This window comes from Oncorhynchus gorbuscha, linkage group LG13 (assembly GCF_021184085.1).
Source record: "Oncorhynchus gorbuscha isolate QuinsamMale2020 ecotype Even-year linkage group LG13, OgorEven_v1.0, whole genome shotgun sequence".
NCBI classification, from domain to species: Eukaryota; Metazoa; Chordata; class Actinopteri; order Salmoniformes; family Salmonidae; genus Oncorhynchus; species Oncorhynchus gorbuscha.
The window spans coordinates 52,671,303-52,679,418 of NC_060185.1; positions in this window are offsets into that span (position 1 = coordinate 52,671,303).

The following is an 8,116-nucleotide window of genomic DNA, read 5'->3' on the forward strand; positions in this document are numbered from 1 at the left end:
CCAAAGAATGGACCCAGCGACTACAGACGCTCGTAACACTGCCGTCGAGATCCAAGGAGCCATGCTCGGCAGACACGAGCAGGAATTGTCTGCTGCTCGCCATGCCGTGGAGAACCTGGCCGCTCAGGTTTCCGACCTCTCTGGACAGTTCCAGAGAGTCTTCGTCTCGTGCCACCTGTTACTTCCTGGCCTGCCGAGCCTCCGGAACCTAGGGTTAATAACCCACCTTGCTACTCCGGGCAGCCCACGGAGTGCCGCTCCTTTCTCACCCAGTGTGATATTGTGTTCTCTCTCCAACCCAACACATACTCTAGAGAGAGAGCTCGGGTTGCTTACGTCATTTCACTCCTTACTGGCCGGGCTCGAGAGTGGGGCACAGCTATCTGGGAGGCAAGGGCTGATTGCTCTAACAATTACCAGAACTTTAAAGAGGAGATGATTCGGGTTTTTGACAGTTCAGTTTTTGATAGGGAGGCTTCTAGGGCCCTGGCTTCCCTATGCCAAGGTGATCGATCCATAACGGATTACTCTATTGAGTTTCGCACTCTTGCTGCCTCTAGTGAGTGGAACGAGCCGGCGCTGCTCGCTCGTTTTCTGGAGGGACTCCACGCAGTGGTTAAAGATGAGATTCTCTCCCGGGAGGTTCCTTCAAGTGTGGACTCTTTGATTGCTCTCGCCATCCGCATAGAACGACGGGTAGATCTTCGTCACCAGGTTCGTGGTAGAGAGCTCGCGTCAACGGTGTTTCCCTGCTCCGCATCGCAACCATCTCCCTCCTCTGGCTCAGAGACTGAGCCCATGCAGCTGGGAGGTATTCGCATCTCAACTAAGGAGAGGGAACGGAGGATCACCAACCGCCTGTGCCTCTATTGTGGATTTGATGGACATTTTGTCAATTCATGTCCAGTAAAAGGCCAGAGCTCATCAGTAAGCGGAGGGCTACTGGTGAGCGCTACTACTCAGGTCTCTCCATCTAGATCCTGTACTACTATGTCGGTCCATCTACGCTGGACCGGTTCGGGTGCTACATGCAGTGCCTTGATAGACTCTGGGGCTGAGGGTTGTTTCATGGACGAAGCATGGGCTCGGAAACATGACATTCCTTTCAGACAGTTAGACAAGCCTACGCCCATGTTCGCCTTAGATGGTAGTCATCATCCCAGTATCAGATTTGAGACACTACCTTTAACCCTCACAGTATCTGGTAACCACAGTGAGACTATTTCTTTTTTGATTTTTCGTTCACCTTTTACACCTGTTGTTTTGGGTCATCCCTGGCTAGTATGTCATAATCCTTCTATTAATTGGTCTAGTAATTCTATCCTATCCTGGAACGTTTCTTGTCATGTGAAGTGTTTAATGTCTGCCATCCCTCCCATTTCTTCTGTCCCCACTTCTCAGGAGGAACCTGGCGATTTGACAGGAGTGCCGGAGGAATATCATGATCTGCGCACGGTCTTCAGTCGGTCCCGAGCCAACTCCCTTCCTCCTCACCGGTCGTATGATTGTAGTATTGATCTCCTTCCGGGGACCACTCCTCCTCGGGGTAGACTATACTCTCTGTCGGCTCCCGAACGTAAGGCTCTCGAGGATTATTTGTCTGTGTCTCTTGACGCCGGTACCATAGTGCCTTCTTCCTCTCCGGCCGGGGCGGGGTTTTTTTGTTAAGAAAAAGGACGGTACTCTGCGCCCCTGCGTGGATTATCGAGGGCTGAATGACATAACGGTTAAGAATCGTTATCCGCTTCCCCTTATGTCATCAGCCTTCGAGATTCTGCAGGGAGCCAGGTGCTTTACTAAGTTGGACCTTCGTAATGCTTACCATCTCGTGCGCATCAGAGAGGGGGACGAGTGGAAAACGGCGTTTAACACTCCGTTAGGGCATTTTGAGTACCGGGTTCTGCCGTTTGGTCTCGCCAATGCGCCAGCTGTTTTTCAGGCATTAGTTAATGATGTTCTGAGAGACATGCTGAACATCTTTGTTTTTGTCTACCTTGACGATATCCTGATTTTTTCACCGTCACTCGAGATTCATGTTCAGCACGTTCGACGTGTTCTCCAGCGCCTTTTAGAGAATTGTCTCTACGTGAAGGCTGAGAAGTGCTCTTTTCATGTCTCCTCCGTTACTTTTCTCGGTTCCGTTATTTCCGCTGAAGGCATTCAGATGGATTCCGCTAAGGTCCAAGCTGTCAGTGATTGGCCCGTTCCAAGGTCACGTGTCGAGTTGCAGCGCTTTCTAGGTTTCGCTAATTTCTATCGGCGTTTCATTCGTAATTTCGGTCAAGTTGCTGCCCCTCTCACAGCTCTTACTTCTGTCAAGACGTGTTTTAAGTGGTCCGGTTCCGCCCAGGGAGCTTTTGATCTTCTAAAAGAACGTTTTACGTCCGCTCCTATCCTCGTTACTCCTGACGTCACTAGACAATTCATTGTCGAGGTTGACGCTTCAGAGGTAGGCGTGGGAGCCATTCTATCCCAGCGCTTCCAGTCTGACGACAAGGTTCATCCTTACGCTTATTTTTCTCATCGCCTGTCGCCATCTGAACGCAACTATGATGTGGGTAACCGCGAACTGCTCGCCATCCGCTTAGCCCTAGGCGAATGGCGACAGTGGTTGGAGGGGGCGACCGTTCCTTTTGTCGTTTGGACAGACCATAAGAACCTTGAGTACATCCGTTCTGCCAAACGACTTAATGCTCGTCAAGCTCGTTGGGCGTTGTTTTTCGCTCGTTTCGAGTTTGTGATTTCTTACCGTCCGGGTAGCAAGAACACCAAGCCTGATGCCTTATCCCGTCTTTTTAGTTCTTCTGTGGCTTCTACTGATCCCGAGGGGATTCTTCCTTATGGGCGTGTTGTCGGGTTGACAGTCTGGGGAATTGAAAGACAGGTTAAGCAAGCACTCACGCACACTGCGTCGCCGCGCGCTTGTCCTAGTAACCTTCTTTTCGTTCCTGTTTCCACTCGTCTGGCTGTTCTTCAGTGGGCTCACTCTGCCAAGTTAGCTGGTCATCCCGGTGTTCGAGGCACTCTTGCTTCTATTCGCCAGCGCTTTTGGTGGCCGACTCAGGAGCGTGACACGCGCCGTTTCGTGGCTGCTTGTTCGGACTGCGCGCAGACTAAGTCAGGTAACTCTCCTCCTGCCGGTCGTCTCAGACCGCTCCCCATTCCTTCTCGACCATGGTCTCACATCGCCCTAGACTTCATTACCGTTCTGCCTTTGTCTGCGGGGAAGACTGTGATTCTTACGGTTGTCGATAGGTTCTCTAAGGCGGCACATTTCATTCCCCTCGCTAAACTTCCTTCCGCTAAGGAGACGGCACAAATCATCATCGAGAATGTGTTCAGAATTCATGGCCTCCCGTTAGACGCCGTTTCAGACAGAGGCCCGCAATTCACGTCACAGTTTTGGAGGGAGTTCTGTCGTTTGATTGGTGCGTCCGTCAGTCTCTCTTCCGGGTTTCATCCCCAGTCTAACGGTCAAGCAGAGAGGGCCAATCAGACGATTGGTCGCATACTACGCAGCCTTTCTTTCAGAAACCCTGCGTCTTGGGCAGAACAGCTCCCCTGGGCAGAATACGCTCACAACTCGCTTCCTTCGTCTGCTACCGGGTTATCTCCGTTTCAGAGTAGTCTGGGTTACCAGCCTCCTCTGTTCTCATCCCAGCTTGCCGAGTCCAGCGTTCCCTCCGCTCAAGCGTTTGTCCAACGTTGTGAGCGCACCTGGAGGAGGGTGAGGTCTGCACTTTGCCGTTACAGGGCACAGACTGTGAGAGCCGCCAATAAACGTAGGATTAAGAGTCCAAGGTATTGTTGCGGCCAGAGAGTGTGGCTTTCCACTCGCAACCTTCCCCTTACGACAGCTTCTCGTAAGTTGACTCCGCGGTTCATTGGTCCGTTCCGTGTCTCCCAGGTCGTCAATCCTGTCGCTGTGCGACTGCTTCTTCCGCGACATCTTCGTCGCGTCCATCCTGTCTTCCATGTCTCCTGTGTCAAGCCCTTTCTTCGCACCCCGTTCGTCTTCCCTCCCCCCTCCCGTCCTTGTCGAGAGCGCACCTATTTACAAGGTACGTAGGATCATGGACATGCGTTCTCGGGGACGGGGTCACCAATACTTAGTGGATTGGGAGGGTTACGGTCCTGAGGAGAGGAGTTGGGTTCCGTCTCGGGACGTGCTGGACCGTTCACTTATTGATGATTTCCTCCGTTGCCGCCAGGATTCCTCCTCGAGTGCGCCAGGAGGCGCTCGGTGAGTGGGGGGGGGTACTGTCATGTTTTGTCTTATATTGTCTTGTCATTTTGCTTTTCCCTCTGTTCGTTTTCCCCCTGCTGGTCTTTTTAGGTTCGTTCCCCTTTTTCTCTCTCCCTTCCTCTCTCTCTTCTCTCTATCGTTCCGTTCCTGCTCCCAGCTGTTCCTATTCCCCTAATCAATCATTTAGTCTTCCCACACCTGTTCCCTATCTTTTTCCCTGATTAGAGTCCCTATTTCTCCCCTTGTTTTCCGTTTCTGCCCTGTCGGATCCTTGTCTATTGTTCACCGTGCTGTGTCTGTGTATCGCCCTGTCATGTCGTGTTTCCCTCAGATGCTGCGTGGTGAGCAGGTGTCTGAGTCTGCTACGTTCAAGTGCCTTCCCGAGGCAACCTGCAGTTCATGATCGAGTCTCCAGTCTGTTCTTGTCATTACGAGTGGAATTGTGCTTTATGATTGTATATTTACTTTACTGGATTAAAGACTCTGTTTTCGCCAAGTCGCTTTTGGGTCCTCATTCACCTGCATAACACCATGTGTAACTCTGTGTTGTTGTTCGTGTCGAACTGCTTTACTTTATCTTGGCCAGGTTGCAATTGTAATGAGAACTTGTTCTCAACTTGCCTACCTGGTTAAATAATGGTTAAATAAATAAATAAATAAAATTTGGAAGAGGAGGTCAAGGGGGCTACCAAACATAGGATGAGGTGGAAACAGAAGACACTAATGAAGAAAACAATGAAGAAGAAGCAGAAGAAACCTGTCAAGTGTTCAAATTAACCACCATGTCAACCCAAAACCTCCTGATTGACATTTTAGGTAATTTTTGGTGGACACTGGGGCCACGGTTTCTGGGGCTATCTGTTTTCCCCTCAAAGAAAACAATGCGCACAGTTGGAGGGTCTGGAATTCCCTCTGAAGAATGTTTGACCTTAGGGGGAGTGGAAATGGAAACACCAATTCCTATATTCATCTGCCTGAATGTATAAGTAAGAGATTCAATGTGTAAAATTAATTTATCTGTTGCATGTACTGAAGAAAGATTGTCATTGGGATCGAGAGAAAATGGAATCTCCCTCTGCCTAATGAACTGTTACTATACTTAGCATGTAAATGATCAACATGTTGAGGGACAGCTGAGAGAGCAATCCCTCTCTTCACCACTGCAGGCTAACTGGGAAGTTTCTGAACATTGTACATTGCACTGCTGCTGTTCCCTTATTTTGAAGCGAGCCTGAATACCAACAGAGATGGTTAAACCAAAAAGAGAAAGTTGAGATAACCATGAATTTGATATACAGAGGAGAAGACTTTGTAGCAGCTGGAGTGTTGTTGATAGATACTAAGAGAAGTCTGTATGAAGTCCCTGGCTCTCTTCCCCATTGTAGCTTATCAAAAGCTCCTGGAAATCAATGGAAAGATGTGGGTGTTAACGGAACTGCACCAGTTGTGGTCGTTCCAAAAAGCACCCACAGGTCTTACAAAGCTCAGTACCCTCTCAGCAAAGAAGCTGAAAAGGGTGTTACTCCAATTCACAGTGAGTTAGTTGAAAGAGGTCGCTTTGATTCCCTGTCTGAATTCACCCTGTAACACACCAATTTTACCTGTTGTGAAACTAGCTGGTGATTATCGTGTTGTGCAAAACCTTAGAATAGTAAACAATGCTGTACATGCTAGAGCACCCCTGGTGCCTAACACTGTTACCATTTTATCCCAGGTGACTCCAGGTAGTTGTTGTTTTTCACTGATTGATTTGGCAACTCATTTTTTTCAGTATCCCTGTGGCTGAAGAGTCACAGGAGTAATTCTAGTTTGCGTTTCTTGCGTTGACTTGGACGGTAGTGCCCCAGGATTATGTTGAATCACCATTGATCTTTGCCCAAGAAATGGCTTGGAAGCTAAGAGGGTTTTGTTGCCCCTGTTGTAAACATTTTGGTTCAATATGTTGATGATTTGTTGGTTTGCTCACAGTCAGAGGAGAGATTTCACGAGGACACTTGAGCATTGTTGATTTTCTGAGCAGAAAATGGTCGTAAAGTTTCCCCAACTAAAATGCAGTTATGCTGGGCCTTATTTAGGTCATGACATTACTTTTGAAGGTCGCACCATCTCCAAAGATCGATTAGAGACAATTCAAGTTTTGCCTAAACCTGTTACATGATGTCTTTGTTGGATGTGGCTAGTTACTGCCGTCCTTGGTTGAAAGACAATGCAGAGATAAATACAATCCTGTTATGTTTGAACTATGGGAGAAAGATAGAGGCGAGTAAAATTGTGGTCTGGACGGATGAGACTGAGACGGCATTGGTAAAATTGAAACACACTCTGATGTCCGCCCCTTGCCTGGGCCTGCCAGACCATACAAAACCTTTTCATCTGTTTGTTTCTGAGACGGGTGGGTTTATGTCAGCAGTTTTGACACATGATGTGTGGGATATAGACCTTTTGGTTATTATTCTATACGATTCAAGGGAAGGGTTTCCTGTTTGAGATCGGTAGCGACTGCTGCTGAGTCTGTTTTGGCATGTTCTGATATTGTGGCTATGTCTCCCCTAACCATCCATGTGCCTCATGCTGTGCACGCAATTATTACACAGGCAAGAATGGCTCATTTGACACCTGCGAGACTGCTAGGCTATCAGAACATTCTGTTGACAATGTCCCATGTTACTCTGAAACGATGCACAATTCTTAACCCTGCAAATCTTCTCCCCACTGCAGAGGACAGTGAAGACCATGATTGTGACTTAAAAGCAGTTTGCTTGGCTAAGGCCTCCACCACTCCCCTCAGGTAAGACACCTTACCAGCCTGTCCAATTAGAAAGTAAATACAGAATGTCTTGTGAGGCTAAAAAAGGAAACAGAAATGACTTCTCTGTCACTACCCCCCCTCTTACTGAATGAACGAACCAGTCACTGGAGTTTTGCACCTGCAGAACTTAATGAAATATTATTGTTAAACATGATCTGTGGGAGTACCCCTGTATGATGAAGTGTCATTGCATTCAAAGCACTTGTGAATGCAACAAGAAAAATAACAAGATGTGCCTCGTCCCTTTACCACATGTGGAATATTTTGTAACCCAATAAAACAAGTAAACGCTATTGCGCTAAATTATATAACTAAACATTTGTTTTGAAAACCATCAAGTCAGATAGTGTGAAATCTTTGATAGCTGACCAGTGCCTGTACAGTGTTATATTTCCACTTGAAACGTTGAAGTGTTTTGAGTTTTAGTTCCAACAATTTTCTTGAGGAGTTGCAACCACTTTAATTTTGTCTTACCTAGTTGAATTACCATAATTCAAATGCCATTAGGCTACACTCCAAAATCTAAGTTTGTCTGATGTTTTCAGACCTCAAAGGTGGTCTTCTGTTGAGATAAGTCGACGTCCCAGTTTGTTTAGTAGCTCCAGTCACATCCCACAATCCAAAATGAATGGATTAGATAAGCACCACATGCTTTTTTATGCTCATCTTTCCATTCATTTCGGGTTGAGGGGAAATGGGCATATAGCTGGTACGTGGATTCATCTTGACATTAGACTACTTGAATTATTGAATCTGTTGTTTAATGCAGAATATCTCAAAATCAGAGTAAGTAAAAATCAACCATAAAAATCTGATTCACTTCATGCGGCTCAATTTTAAAGTGCAATGAAGTCAATGCAATGATTAGGCTCTATTAAGATGCAATTTAGCATCCATGAATTAAACATGGGAGACACTTGTACACAATTGAATTCAGAATAAGAAAAACTTACCTTGAGTCACAGTGCTACTATGTAGACTTAAAACAGCTAGGTGAGGAAGGCTCTAGGACAGTCTATTTGGGCTGCTTTTGTAGAAGCTTGTTGCTGGGGAAGAATCAA